This window comes from Gossypium hirsutum, chromosome D02, assembly GCF_007990345.1.
Source record: "Gossypium hirsutum isolate 1008001.06 chromosome D02, Gossypium_hirsutum_v2.1, whole genome shotgun sequence".
Lineage (NCBI taxonomy): Eukaryota > Viridiplantae > Streptophyta > Magnoliopsida > Malvales > Malvaceae > Gossypium > Gossypium hirsutum.
The window spans coordinates 38,946,690-38,964,004 of record NC_053438.1 but is presented as its reverse complement, the minus strand read 5'-3'; positions in this window follow the sequence as shown (position 1 = coordinate 38,964,004).

The following is a 17,315-nucleotide window of genomic DNA, read 5'->3' as shown; positions in this document are numbered from 1 at the left end:
TGATCAATACTTGTCCAATGACATTGTCATAAGTGTGTTACTGTCATAGGATATCCTTGATCTCTTTGGAATAAATCCACTCTCCCAATGTGATCCTATTTTATCTCCCTGTAACCATTACATATCCTTTCACGAAAAGTCAATTACCATTAAATAGTAATCAAATCATTCATCATAAAGACGAACGACCCATGACCACATTTACTTTTCATCTATCATGTAATGCCAATGAGAGGATATCATTTATTAATGTGTTGAGCTATGAATTCCACTATTGTGAATGACACTACACACTGTAGAAGTCATATACCTAACGCGCCAGGTTTCATTTCCTTCTCTATTTGGACTCAGACTTTTACTTACATCAAAGTATACGAGTCACGCATACATAGTCTTTCATCCACTCAGGATTAAGGTATGTCACACTATGATTGTCACAAGTGAATAAATCCATAAATTGATTCAGGATATATTCTTCTTGGGTCCAATCCAATGTAATGTCAGTCCAGTCAGTCACATCTATGTCTCTATCTTCTGGGAGTCATCTACACTAATGCCCAAGACAGGACACTCCCTAATTGAACTTGATAGATGGCATATTAGTCTTTCAGTCGATTTGCTCATTTCCGATTAGACTAAGGACATGTTTAGGTTCTTCTATTAATATAAGTTTCCTTTCCGTATTACAATCTGACCACGTAATACTGTTTAGTATTAGTTAAACATTAGACAACCAGTGAACTAATATTTTCTTTTATATTTCTTTACATATAAAAACTACGTGAGGAAAATATACAAAGAGTATTAATGTAATCCATGAATAATTTTATTAGCTAATCTGTTCAAAAAAAATTGCAAGTGTACATAGACCAAATACTACACTTAGGGCACCAGATCCAACATTAACATCATAACCTAATAATTTATGTTTGATTTTTATATCTATCATCTCATCAAATATTATCAAATTCATTAAGCTTATTTAAATATCATCTTAGTTCATATCATAACATTATATCATATTCTGTAACCAAGCATAACAATTTAACAATCAATCTCAGCTACATCAATTTACATAAGTTATAGTTACTTACCTTGTTCATTAATCAGGCTTGGAGATCACTACTTGATATTTGCACAATCATTTGGCTTTCACCCATAACATGAAGTAAGCATACTATGAAATTTATGGCTACCATTAACTCAAAATATTTAACATCAATTAGAAACATAGAATAGGACATTAAGTTAGCACAAACTATGTTAGCTATTCATCACCCAAATTCGCTTTATTCCCTCGACGTTTCGACCTCATCTTTAGCTACTACAACAATTCCATTATAAAAAATATTACTTCTCATAGATAAGCATATAACTATACTTAATACGTATTTTTCACTCTTTCCAGTTTAGTCATTTATAACCCTATTATTTGGAATTTTTGTATCTTTCAATTTTTTGATCAAATCAAAATCCCACTTTGTAAATTTTATCTAGGGACCTCTAACAGTCAGTTCATAGCATAAAATTCTGACAACTCTCATTCTTTCACATAGATCCCTAAAAATTCATCAATGACCATAAAACTAAAGCCTGATCAAGATTGTTTCAACATTACCCACTATCACCAAAGCTTATTTCTTTCATAATTCAAACTAAAAAACAATTAGATTTTTATGATCAAAAATTTATTTCACACAAATCTCTAACATCTCACAATTAGTAAACTAAGGAAAGATCTTAACAATTCCATAATCTAATAGTTAAGTTATAAAAATCTAATTCTCTAAGTAAAAAATCCAACAAAAATTGAAAACAAAAGGTCCTCTTACCCTTGTACAAAGCTTAAGACAATGGTGGAAATAACATGCAAGTTCTTCTTTTCTTTGCTTTGGCATTGGGAAAAAGATGAACATAAGGCCATTTAAATGTTTCTTTTATTTTATCCAACATCATGAAACTTAATTAATAAATATAAAATAAGAAAAATCAATGTTCATAATTCTTTCATGTATAAAGAAATGGGAATTGATTGTTGGGATCAAAGTTTCCCACTAACTTAATATTACTTCAAGGACTTACTTAACTATCATCTAATCTCTTTAGTCTAGTCACCTTACAAGTTAATCCTTGCACTATATTTAATAATTTATCTAATCTAGTCACTTAGAAAATTGATCCTATAATTTCATATACATCATATAAAATCTTCAATTATAATTTTTGGAATAACTTGACTTAAGAAATTTGGCTTCTAATCTCACTTGTCTGACATCCACGAAAAATCGAGTTGTTACACACAACCTATGGTTGAAACGATCAAAATCAAAAGAAAGTTGTGTCATATTTAACTATCACACTAGTTAAATTAATTATATAAATGTCCTTATAATTAATTTGATAGAGTTAAATGTTAGACACAATATGTGTGCATTCTTGATATACATACATAGAGGACCCAATTAAAAATAAATATAAAATGAGTTTTATATAATTTAAATGCTTATATCTTTATTGTAATTATTAAATAATAATTTAATAATTTTTGGTCAAAGGTTTATTTTAAGGGTTGAAGTAAATTGATATCCTTTATGGAAAGGATACTATGGAGGTGTTTGGTAAATAGAGTTTTGAGCTTTTTTAGCTAATTTGGGTACAAATGGAGGATTGGGTAGTCAAACCCTCTAATCATAGTGTTTGGTGAATAGAGGTTTGCAAGAGCTTGTTGAGCTAACACCTCAAAAGAACGATCGGATGGGCAACTTTTTTCAACAGCTGATTGGGAATGAGATATGTAGACTGACATTCTGATCATGCTTGCTCAAAAATTATTCCATTTGTCGCATGATTTCAAACCTAATAGGGGTGTCAAGATATCAGTAGCCTCCATTCTCTCATTTTTGTCACTTTCACCTCCAAAGTTCAAATTAAATCTCAAAAAAAAAAGAAAAACTCTACCGTAAACATACAAAAATCAACATTGTTACGAGAAATTTTCAATGGAGCCCATTCATCCTTGAATATTTATGTACTCTTAATTATTTTCAATTTACTTGTGTAAAATGATTTCTTATGCAACTTTATATTAATTGAAATATGCTACTTGACAAATTTATTCAGAGTGTGACATAATTATCACTAATTTACATGCTAAGAACATGACATAATTATCACTAAGAATATAGTTTACCATTGTATTGATACACTATTGATATTTATCCATTTCCACAAGATTAATATTTGTAAATAAGGAACTTAAGAAATTTGTTTATTTAAATTTTCAAAAATATTCACTAATTAATTTCTATAATAAATGTTTTAATTCCTTGGTAATAGTGTTTTATTTCAATAATTTCACTCAATAAAGACAAAGTATTATAAGCAAATAAATACTTAACAATAAAATGTGACATGCTCTTATATGTCATTTTACACATATTAGCTTTCAGCTTTCAGTTAAGTTTTACCAAGAACTTTTAAATAAACAGTTAATAGAATCAGTTGGTCAAACTAGCCACTACAATTAGCAATCAGCTATCAGCCAATTGCCAAACAAGGCCTATGTTTTAATTCTAATTCTTTAAATTTGTAACAACTAGATTTCTAATAACTTGAAATTAAAGATAATTAAGGGACTAAATTGAAAGAGACTGTAAGTTGGCGGCCTATATTGGAAGAGGTGGGAAAGCTAGAAATCAAATTGGACATGGTTGAAATCCAAATCTGATTCGATTAGAATGGAACCAACCGGTTCCTTAGTGGGAGGTATAATAATTAGCAAGGGACGATTCTCCTAAGGTTAGTGTTGATGCGAGAAGGGCTATAAATAGTTGGGAAATGGCTTTCCAGGGTTATTTTTTCTCGAGCTTGTTTAATTTTTCTCGTTCTTCATCTTCTTTGGTAGCTCGAAGAAGGAGTTGCTATGAAAGGTTCTGCATGAAGCAGACTTGATGAAGAAGAAACTGAAAAAGTAGGGAAAGCAACAAGTGGGTAAGGTTCTTAACCCTTCTATGCACGTAAGATTAAGTTATGGAACTTCAGAACTGTCTTAAGGGTTCTACATGTCATGAAAGTTTAAGCTTTTGAGATGTAACATAAGTTTAACCAATGAATTTTTTGTTTCAAGCTACTGTTTGGAGAATGGAAGCTCCGGTTCTCGAGAGAAGAAATAAGCTAGGGGAATGATAAGGATTCAAGTGAGTTCCAGACTCCAAACCCATTGTTATGGTTTACACTGTTTAGATTTGTCATGGTTGAATAAGCATGAAGCATGATAATATGAGCATGCATTGCATGATTTTGGGTAAACCTCAAGGGGATAGATGAAGTTTAGGAAGGGAAATGGGGAGAGAACCTATTAGTTACCGCATCAGGCAAAGCTCTAGACCTTGTAGAAGGAACATTGTGGTGGTTGAGAATTAATGTTAGATGGTATAAAGGATGTAATAGGAGAAGAATTTGAGAAATGAAATTAAATAATGGTATTTACCACGATTGCGGTATCGACTAGTCCTTCAGGGTGACACATTGATGACGGTATATGGTGTAACACCATAGATGAAAGATGCTATGGCAGTCTAATATGTGGTATGTAGTGTAAAACTATGGATAAAAGATACTATGGTAGTATGGTACACAGTAAAATGGTAATGTTGTAAGACCATGGATGAAAAGTGTTATGGCAGCAAGGTAAATGGTATAAGGTATGCGGTGTAAAACCATAGATGAAAGATGCTGTGGCAATCAGGTATGATGAGTAAGAACATGGATGAAAGATTTCATGGCATCCACAAAGATAGTCTGCTAGGACAATAAACACAAAACAAAGTTGAGGTTCGCTGGGACAATAAACATGGAACAGAGTTGAAGTCCATCAGGACAGTAAACATGAGTAAGACCGTTAGGACAAGAGAAATAAGGTAAAAGGGTATAAAACCATAGCTCGACTACAACATCTCATAAAATCCACCAATATACTAACGCGGAGAGTTAGCTAGAACTCAAGTGAGGGATATATAACAGGTGCGCCAAGCATGAGAACCCACGCAGGTGGAAAGAAAGTCAAAAAGAAAGAGGTAAGAATAAATATAAAAGTCGACTTGGCATTGGCAAAGGCCCAACAAGATTTAGAGAAAAGTGGGATTGGCAAAAGCGGGTCTGTATATGGAAATGAAAGAAAAAATTTACCAAATGATCACAAGATAGGATCCACAATCAAGAACCACCATAAAGGGTACAAAGAAAGAATACGAGGGGAAAGAATGCCCTCGTAAGGAGGAAAGTCTTGAGCGGGAATTCTACCACAATGATAAGGAGAAAGTGAGCAAATGGGATGGAAAGTGGTATAGTCGCATGGATGCTAACATATTGGTTTAGCAAGTTAGACTGACCTGTACGTATGAGACAGGTGAGGTCCAAAGTAAAAGGTAGTTGTCATACTTCAAACGATAGATCTAAAAAAGCGAGTGAGGTATGTAGGTTATCTATTCTGGAGCACTGTGGTAGGATAATCCGTCGCCTTGTTGGCTTACCAGAAAATTAGAGTTGTGGCGCATACTAGTGTTAAAATATCCACCCGTTGGCTATTTATAAGGATTTAAATTTCAAGGTATCTTCAAGTGAAGAAAGAATACGCCCAAGGAATAGTACACCTCAGAATTTTGGCTGAGCATGAAGAGCCTGCCAAGTGTATAAAAAATTTGTAGAAAACTTCAATGTCTTTAAGGCCACGCCATATGCAAGTCATCGTCAAGGTATAGTGTGCTCGATTTTCTTGAGCACTGTTCAAGTTGGTTATTGTAACTGGATTAGTTGGGAGTCAACTGAATTGATTTAACCCTCCCCATCTAGATTTTCTTTTGCCTTCCCTAGGATTTTGTGGGGAAATCAAGAGACAATTTCAGTAACCACCGTCACTTGTCAAAATCCACAGAAAGGTGATAGAGAATATATATTTAGTGAAGGGAGAGGCATTCCAGATGGTTTTTCTTTCTTTTCTATGTTCTAGTCCTTCTTCATAACCTAAATGTTATATTTTTCTTCGCTAAGCTAGAGCTAAGATTTCATTTTATCAGTGGATGATTCAACCATCTAGTAAGTCTTATAGCTCTATATGTTATGATTGTTGAAGAGTAAGGATGTTAAAAGATGTAAGAATAGTAGGGTGTAAGTGGAATGCCCTATATGGGGGTCATATGTAGTTGAAACATTAGTAAACTATCTGTAATTGAGGGTTTTAATGAAAATTCCATGATCTTTTAAGCAATTGTTGCTGTTGGATTGGGAAGGACAACCAAAACTGAAACTTCGGGCCGAGGTAAAAGTAGGTCTCTAGTGAGCTTTTAGACTCGACTTTTCCTTGTTATTTTATGATGGTTCTTTATATAGTTAATGCCCCTATAGTTGTGCTTGTCTTCTTGAAGAGTTACTGCTTGTATGTGTGTGTATTTTGTGCAGCATCTACATGTATGTAAATGAGTGTATGATGTGTTGCATGAATATGAAGATGTGTTGTAAGTATGCATGGGAAATTATGTATTGAGAAGTATGATTCTGTTATGGGTATGAGTGAAGTCTATATAGATGTGTTCGTTATATTAATTGAATAATGTATGACAAAGTGTGGTTGGAGAAAAAGGGTTCGGATGGAGTGTTAGGAAAAAAATATGATATGATAATGGACCTCGGGGTGGTGTTTTAATGATGTATGCCGGGATAGTAAACACGAGGTAAGGCCAGTGTGGTAGATAAGTGGAAAGACCATGATCATGACACATTCTGGAAATGGCAGATGAGTCGCATTTGTCCACTAGGATTTCTGCATGTCTCGGGGCGATGATGGGCAAACCTCAGGGGTTGGTAAGTTTAGGCAAATCCATATAACCAAACATGATAGTTTATATAATGCCTTGGTGGCAAACCAAACAAAGCCTTTGTGGCAAGTTATCTGTAAAGCCCTTGTGGCAAATTATTTGAAATGCCTATGTGGCGTATTCTTTGGAGAGCCTTAGTGGCGAAGATATCTAGAAAGCCTTTGAGGCGAGTCATCTGGAAAACCTATATGGTGAATTTTGTAATGCCTAAGTGGTAAGTTGTTAGTCCATCTTTATGGCAAGATCAGGGTATGCCTTTAAGGTATTTTCTGAAAGAGTTCTTGATTGTGTACTCGATTGATGAATCTGTCATAGTATTTTGCCAGGATAGAGAGCTTGGTGTATCCGTAATTATGGGTGGTGCAAGTGTCTGCCAAACTTGAGAATTTTTGCATTATGTATCAAATTCATTTGGGTTTCTATTGGATGATCAGAAATATTGTATTCATCAGACCAAGCTTGTTTGTTTGGATCGACTTGGAGATACAGTGTAACCGACGTTCTTACAGTCTGCCAGAGTTAGTATAAGAATCTGTCAAGGGTAGTATCTGTATGCATATCATTTTAAGGAATATATCTATCTTCTATCTTCAAAGACATTTGTGAAATAGGACCCGCAATAAGGTGTAAAGTCTGTGATCCGCTAATCGAGTGGAATGTGCATAAGGTGGTCAAGTGTAGAGATTAGCTTATAGTTACCCACTAAGAATCAGAAAAGTATCTGTCAAAGTCTAAAAGGAAGCCTAGAATTCTAAAGTCAAGGAATTCAACAATAACGTTTACAGGTAATATTGGTTGAGACTTACTAAGTTTTAAATGAATTTACGGGCGTCTAATTGTGATGTAGGTTCTTGGAATTGAAGCAGTACGCTAGAAGGGACCAACCCAGGAATGTGCCAAGGTGATAATTCGAGGTACGATATCATGCATACAGAGGGGCACTCTTTAGAATATATCAAATTTTTTTCAACACCACGATTAAGTCTATTATAATACTTAAGTTGTAATGTCTTATACTACTTTTGAGAATCTGTTATAATTAATAAACGCTTCCTTCAAAATCGTTTGACTTAGAAAAGAATATAGATAAATAAGAAGTATGTTTAATATGGTTTTCGCTAGTTGTAATTTTTTTTTAAGTATTTAAGTATTATGGCATCCTATATCTGGATGTGATAAATTAGATCTGGTATAGGGTGTTACAGCAGTATTAGGGGCGAATTAATAGAGGTAATTCCCAATTGTAAATAATAAGATTAAATTAGGGTAGATACGCCAATAATGAGAGGTCCAATGTGAGTACACCCATCGAGGGGATGCGAATGAACCTATTAGGACTAAGGTATGAAAAGAAAGAGTCCACCAAGGACTGGTCTGACTAGAGAAGTCTATCATTGAAGGTATGTTCTAAGAATACTTGGGCAGAAAGGCAATGAAGCTAGTATGGATGAACAATATGGGAAGCCATATAGCTGTTGAAGTTAAATGTTATTTAACACCTTGTAAGCGGCGTGTTTGAGAGAGGAAAAGATGAGAATTAAGAATAGGACTCGTGAATGTGGTGAGGTATCTCAATTACGGTTAAATAGAGAGTTCGACCAAGGAAGATTTGGGAGCTGAGTAGCTCAAAGGATTGGGTGCAGTTTGCCACCTTGATGAAGTAAACTTTTCGTGAGCAAGCAGGAAGTATTTTATTTACGTTAGTTTATTTTACATTGTTGCCCTTGTGTGACAGGGTTTAATTATGAGGTAATAAAGGAACTCACTAAGTTCATTTGAACTTAGTAGAGTTTGTATGATGATCGCAAGACAAGTGAGTAATCAATGACTTTGATGAGGGACTAGGCCAAACGATGTCGAGATCGGGGTTTGTAGACATTTAGATTTATGCACATAGGAAGGGAACACCCTTGGAGAATCTATCTCAAGAGAAATCATGGTGATACTAGACGACCTCCTTAGAGTCTGGATTCTGAAATAGTTAGCCCTTAGCCAGACTTAAAGGGGTCCCATTGTAAACAAATAGATCATTTAGAGATAAAGATTAAGGGATAAAACATTTAGTGGCTGAGGCCTTGGTTGTACGAATTTATAATATTAAAATTATTTTTTAGATTATTTTTTACCTTAGTCTATTTAGAGCAGTTAAGTTAGCCAATTTAAGTATAGGTTCATTGTGACACTCCATACTCGGATCTGGTGAATGAGTCAGGTGTGGGGTGTTACAAAATCACTCTCGGAGATTTTGTTGTTCAATAAGGAAATCTAAATATAGGCAAGTCTTAATCCATTCTCTCATGGTTACATGAAATTAACTTGTCTAGCAATAAAGTTTTTCAAAACTCTCTAAAAAATTCAATGAGGTTTCTTCGATCGTTTTTCTTTTGGGTAGATACCTTAGAGGCCGGAGCAAAACATTGTGGTTGTGTTTTGACCACTACATCAAAAACACACTACTAGAATCAGATTTTTCTCTAATTAGATCGTTGAAGGTATATTTTCTAAAATTCTTTCAACTCAAATTTGTTTCCCACACATGAATCCATAGGTTATGGTCGTTAGAATTTTTTTCTACTAAGCCATGGGCATATCTGCGTTCCAACAAAAAATATGTCGCCTTATATGTCCAATTTGTTGGAAAAATTAGGTTAAAAATAGTTATTTTAGGTATAACAAAAGTTTTAAAGTTTTCTAAAGCCAAGCCTATTGTTTTATTTATATTTATAAACTTAACCGAAATTATAAATGTGCTTTGTATGAGCAGGCTAAAGTTTATCTCGACTTTCTATCGAACGACCTTCTTCACTATTCTCGAACCACAAGTTGTTTTGAGTGTGAGTTTAAAGTTTATCGAACCGATCACACAGAATGAAAACTTTATTAACTTTCAATAGGAAAGTTAATTCTCTCTATAACCAGAAACTATGTGTTTTTTTTAGAAAATAGAATTTATTTTGTAAAATAAATTGTCATTATTTTCTAACAGAATAACGACATATGAGAAGTGTTGTAAATTGCTTAACACGTAGTTCCTATTTATAGAGAAACAGTACAAGAGTTTTGTTCCAATAAAGCTTGATTAAATAATAATATTTAATAAAAAATACAACTTCTACTCCAATTAGGAGTATAGGGGCAACGACATGCCCTAGTAAATACTAGAGTTTGCTGGCCTTTGTACTAACCGAGCCTATTTTAGGCCTTTCATGTATTAAATCAATTATATGTGTTACTTGAACTTTTAACCAACACTTATAATTTATCAAACCCAATATTTATTTTCTATTACCCAAAATATTATTTATTTAATCAATTAATTTAATAATTAACAAAATTAATTTCTCAATTAAATAATTTTTTCAACCCAATTATAATTCGGTTAAATTCATAGTAACTTTATCGTAATGGAATCTATAAGGAAAATATATTTAATTTTCTTATTCAACAAATTTATAATGACTAATTAATTTAATTCCATCTTTGAATTTTAATTATTTAATTACAACTATTTACATAATAATTCGAATAACCTTAAATTAATTCCTAAGTCAACTTTTGTACTTAGAAAGAAAATGCATTCACTTCGAATAGTGATACATGCGATCTATTTCTCTTAGTTCATTGTTTTGATTCATTTCATATTTGTTTGTTCTTGATGCAATTCATTTCTAGTTGTCTTGAGCTAGCAGATAGACCGACTGGACATATATAATTAAGGCTCAAATAATTTGTAACTAAGTTCTAGCTTTTTGCCTATTAATTACAACATTATCTAGTCACAGAGTTATCCCACTAAAGTATCGTGATTGAGATCTCCGTTATTATTTACCATTACAAAAGCTACTTATCAAATGCTTGTCCAATGACCTTGTTATAAGTATGTTACCCTCATAAGACATCTTTAATCTTTTGGGGATGAATTCATTCTCCTAATATGATCTTATTTTATCTGATGGTAATCATTACATCTTCCTTCATGAAAAGTCAATCACTATCAAATAATAATTCATTCATTTATCACAAAGAAAAATAACCAATGACCCACGACCCTGTTTACTTTTCATCTATCATGTAATGTTGATTAGAGAATATCAATTACCCTTTAATTGGGTTATGAATTCCATTATCATGTAATGATGCTACATACTGCAGAAGTTGTATACCTAACGTGCCAACTTTTAGTTCTTTATCTATTTAAACTCTAACTTTCATTTACATTAAAGTCTATAAGTCACGCATACATAGTCTGTCATCCACCTAGGGTTAAGGTGTGTCACATTATGAACATCACAAGTGAATAAATCTATAAAAGGATTTAGGATCTATTCTACTTTGGTCATGTCCAATGTACGGTCACTCCAATCAACCACATCTATGTCTCTACCTTTTGGGAGTCATTTGCTCTAATACCCAAGATAAAGTATCACCAAACTGGACTTGATAGACGAAATATTAGTCTTTCAATCGATTTCTCAACTCGATTAGACTAAAGACGTATTTAGATTATCAACTAATATAAGTCGTCTTTCCGTATTACCATTCGACCACGTAATACCGCTTAATATTAGTTAAATGTTATATAATTAGTGAGTCAGTATTTGCTTTTATTTTGTTTTGTGTATAAAAACCGTTGAAGATAATATATGAATATATTAATAAAACTGATGGATATTTTATTAAACCAATTTGTTCAAAAAATACAAGTACATATAAACGAGAAGAATACACTAAAGGCACTAGATCCCAACACAATTATAGTCTACAAACATACCTTCTTACTCTGGTTACATGTAATACCAATAAGTTGACTTTGATTGGCAATAAAACAAATTACCCTCATGAAAATGCTCCATTACAACTCACAATAGAAAATGAAATAATACTAAGATGACCTAAACTTTTGGGTAAAAGATGGTTAGGATTCATATTGTACAAATTTAACATTTTACAAAAAATAGGTGGAATAAGTAAAAGCACCCTAAAAATGTTTAGATAAAAACACAAGCAATTTTTAGCTTTTTTACCCTCTTACATTCTCTAACTTTTACAACAAAATCTTTAGAAAGGTTTGAAAAGATATCTAAATTCTTTAGATCAAATCAAATTAACTCCATCTTAACACTATCAGGGACAACATCTACAACTGTTAACAGAGATAGACCTCCAGTGCTACCTTTCATTGTTATGTTTGACATTTTTTATCAAAGAGAGAAAAACCAACAAAAGAATAAGGTAACATGGAGTATAACATGAAAGAACAGAAAAAAAAATTGCAAAAGAACAAGGCAAATCAAAGGTATAAAAAAGAATAAAGAAAAAATCAAAAAAGAAAAAGGCTAACTATTTACAACAATAGAAAACCTTAAAAGTATTTTCAAATGGGTTACAAACTTGAGAAAAAAACCCTTCTTCTAAGACAATTGAAGTAATAAAAATGATGTAAAAAGACTTGCAAATGAAGTTTATAATCGTAATGTAGTTACATGTTCCAAAAATATGGTACATCCCAATTGACTTTCCACTATCTTGTAATTCATGGAATTAAAAAATAGTAAAGATCAATTTCCCTCTCATTCTGGAACTTTTTTTCAAGATGGGGTCATCAGTAGCTATTAAAAAGGTGTTAACTTTCTATGGCATTCCATAGCAGAAGTTATTATTGGTATCTCACAAGTCACTTGAAACTTGTTATAGACCTGTTTATTGAAGGACTATTGTTAATACCTAGTACCTCATGGGCTTATACCCAAGGAAGTAAACACAAGCTAAAGCCTAGACAAATACAAACAACTTAAAATAATAAAACCTATATAGGGTTATTGGCCCATACACATAATAACATAATAGGATGGACCTTAAATGCCTCACAATGGATCTTTCCTTTATAGAGCACAAAAACTTTTTCACAAAGCACTCTCTCTTATATTCTTGAAAGAATGATAATATAACAACCCATTTTCAGTGAAATCGGAATAGTAGTTTCGGGACCACAAATCTGACATGAAAATAATTATTTTAATACTATTTTAATGTCTACAGTATGTTAGTAGTGTCATATAAAAATTTTGTTAAGAAATTTTATCGTTTGCACACTTAATTTGGTAAAAAAGATCAATCATAAAATGTGAAAAATTAGAATTCTATATGTTAAAGGTATCAAATGGCTATGAAATTAAATGGTTAAGGGATTTAAATGGTAATTAGACCATTTTTTTATGAGTGGACATTTATGGGCATGAATTAAATGATTTTAAGGTTTATAATAAATGTTAAACATGTAATTTAATAAATAAATGTTAGTAAATTAAGGAAAATAAAAATATCATCTTGTTGTTCATCTTTCTCCACCAAAAAATAAAGGGGAAAAACCTCCATGGAAGCTTGTTAATTTCGGCTAGACATTCTCCATGCATGTAAGTATTATTTTGTCTTGTTTTTAATGATTTTTATGTTTTCGGGATCATTGTAGCTTAATCTAGCTAGCCCAAGGATTAATTTGTAAAACTGTTAAAGGGTTAGGGTTTTACCATTAACATGTTTGTGTGATTCTCGAAAATTATGAAAGATTATGAGTCCTTGTTGTTAAATAAACAACTTTTGTAAAGTGATTTTTGTTGAAAATGTCAATTAGGGATTTATTTGTAAAATGTGTAAAATACATGGTGAAATTGTGAAATAATGGTTTGTATGAGTTGCTATGGGATTATATTGAATTCAGCTAGCTTAGTATGTGGATGAAATTGCATGAATTTCAATTTACGGGATTAAGGACTAAATTATAAAGAAGTTAAAATATTAGGGGTAAAAGTGTAAATTTGCAAAAGTATGTATTTTGGATTGAATTGAATAGAGTGGATGTTGAATGGATTGAATTTACTTATTTAGATCAAGTTAAGCCTCGTACGAATCTAGATCGAGGAAAGGATAAAGTCTCGGACTACTTGATCCTATTTCGTCGTTTTTGTGATTGAGGTAAGTTCGTATGTTTAAATAGCATTTTAATGTATTTGATTTAAATGTTATTATGTTATTCATCATATCATGTCACGACAGAAATCCAATGACGTTACGATGACTATTGAGCCCTATTTGAACCTTAGGAATATATAGGATATGACATGTCATTAAGGTTACCATATTTTGAGTGTTGGTCCTGAATGTCCTACCGGTGGCTGAGTTTCGACATTTGTTGCGAATACTTGTTAGCTTGTGTGAGCGGCATCATGTAGCTATATTCTGATCGTCAGCTTGTGTGAGCAAACCCATCTATGGCTCGAGTGAGCATCTATGTAAAGGAAAAGAAAGAAATGGTTTCGACCATATGTTAGCACACTTTGTGTGAGCTTTCTGCGTATTTGATATTATTCTAAGTGGTTCAATGGGCATGAAAAGGGAAAGAACAGTAAGTGTACTTAAAGTTAAGTTAAGAAATTATGAAAATTTATAATTATTGATGATCAAGTATGAATACTCATGATTATGAAAATTATGATTTAAGTGATGCTATGCTTATGTTCTATACCTTACTATGTGATGATATTGCTAAGTTATGTGTTTAATCACTAACTTATGTTGTTGGTGATGCTTAGGCTTGTGCCAAGCTATGTTGGATTGATTCATGTCTATTTTATGAGATTTTGCTTTGAAATCGTAAGCTATGTTTATGATTTACGAACTTACCAAGCATTATGTGCTTACGACGTTTTTCTTTCCTATGTTTTATAGATTATTGGAAGCTCAATCGATTTGGAAGCTCGTCGAAGACCTATCACACTATCCAAAGATTATATTGGTAGATTTTGATGTTTTACTCATAGTTATAATGGCATGTATAGGTGGACTTGTGTTAATGATCTAGTTGATATGTTTGGTATGTATATATGTGGTATTATGGTTGGTGAATTTTTGGCCTTTTGATGCTTTGGTGGTTGGTGTTTATATGGCCAAGTGAAGGTATATTTTGAATGATCAATTTGGTATGTTTGAATGTGATTTGGTATATGGTCAATTATGCTATGGCTTGGTATGGAAATAGGTAGTTGTGATGGTTGATTTGTGAACAAATATATTTACGTTTAGGTTGATTTGATGATTTGTGATTTAAGTGCCTTTTGGCATATTGGTTTTATGGATAAATAACCTATTGAATTGGTTTTATTTTGCATGTTTTAGGCATGTTTTAAGGCTTGATTGTATGTGCAAATGGCTTGTAGGTGTGCTTGATTTGGGTGAAAGAAATGGCTCGAATTTGACCTATTTCTTGTCCACGCAGCCAAAGACACAAGTGTGTGTCTTAGTCGTGTGTGACACAGGGTCGTGTGTCTCCTATAGGTTTCAAAGGGTTGCAAGTCAGGCAGTTACACGACCTAGCACACGGCCTGGCACACGGACGTGTGAGGCCATTTCGAGAGTTACACGGCCTGGCACACGGGCGTGCGGCTTGGCCTTGTGACCTAAGTCAAAGAGTTACATGGGCACGGGCACGGGCTAGGACACGGTTGTGTGTCCCTTTTTGGAATGTTAGATGGCCTGAGACACGAGCGTGTGCCTCAGCTGTGTGAGGCACACGGCCTAGCCACACGGTCGCATGACCCTGCAGTGTGAATTTTTCTAACTTTTTCCTTATGGTTTCATATGTTCTCGATTTAGTCCCGAATCGTTTTTAAAGTATTTCTAAGGCCTCGAGGGCTCAAATAAGGGATGGCATGAGTGTGTTTGAATGAATTATGCTATGATTTATCTAATGTTTGAAAATGAATGTTTTAAGTTATGATTTTACGGTAATGCTCTGTAACCCTATTCCAGCAACGGATACGGGTTAGGGGTGTTATAGATAAGCTTTTGCAAGCTTGCTCTGAATTGCAAACACGAAATGAACAAGGGATTTAACGACCCTGAATTTGTAGAAGAAAGCTTGTGCATAAATAGTTGGATTTGAGCAGTTGCCCAAGCAGTTCTAGGTAGGAGACACAAAGCCTATAAATTCTCATACACACTACTATTGAGGCATGTACCCCTTACTGCTCTAGAAACTTACTATATATTATTTATCTTTTTATAAACTTACTATCTTAAGTATCAGAGGATATTCTGCAAATAAAACTCAAAATCAATTTCTCCTTTTTGTACATTGATAATTTACTTACAATCATATCAACCCAGCTTTCAAAATTCACAGAAACATATATAAAATAGGATAAATACTTAAATTAGAGCCCAACCTTTTAAAAGTTGCTCATATAGGGGCCAAACCTTTCAAAATGCTCATATAATGGTCTAACCTTTATAAATATTTGGTGAATTCTAACGTATTTGATGAATTCTAACGTATTTAGAATAAAGTACAAGACAATTGAATCGAATATTGATTTTTAAAAAAATAAAAACATAATTTGAGACCTAATATACGACATTTGAGAAGCTCTTATTTGAGCACTTTCAAAAAGTTTTGGCTCTTATTTGAGCTCTTTGAAAGGTTTAGCTTTCATTTGAGCACTTTTGTAAATGTTAGACCCTTATATGAGCATTTTTAAAGGTTTGACCTTTATGTGAGCCACTTCTATAAAGTTGGGCTCCAATTTGAGCATTTAGCCTATTAAATAAAAGAGATGATTTTATACATTTATTTATTATTATTTTTGATAGAAATATTATTTTGATAAGAAGACTTTTTTAGTTAGTATAGTATAAACAACTTGAGAAATCTGAATTAATATTATACCCCTCTAATCTCAACCGCTTTTACTGTCTCCCTTTATACTCCCACCCCTATTTTATAGTGGCAACTAATTTCTTTCCGTGGATGCACAGGTTGATCGCGTGCAGTAATTGAAATATGTTATGCTTTGCATATAAAAAATAAAATAAGTTTTTTTTTGTAAATATAAAGCTTAGATAACAAATCTAAGATAACATCAATAGCTAATGTGATCTATCTGTGACCAGCAACAATTGTCGAATGTCATCCTCCAAAAGTTCTCTTACATATCTAGGGGGTTCCAAAAAAATAACAAATTGGTCCATCATGCCACCATCTGCCTTCGCGATGCAATCCGCAACTCTGTTGGCCTCCTCCTGAATATGTCTGAACTTAACTTCCCAATGTTTCAAACACTACTGGTGAATACTTCTAATTTTATCAACATTACTCACTTATGCCCAATCATTTCGAATAAATTCAATCAACAGAGCATTATCACATTCTAATATTTAAGAAGAAAGATATATAAAAGATTCAAATTGTATAAGCATATAAAATAATTTCATTAGTTAGTAATCATATTTATAATCTAAATTATGTATTTATTCATTACCATATTTATAGTAAAATATGTTGTAATTTACGGGCAAAATACCAAAAAAGCCCTATTTTTTTTAAAATTTACCGAAATAGGCCCGATATTTTATTATTTACCGGAATGAGTCATTTTCCCCAAAATCGTG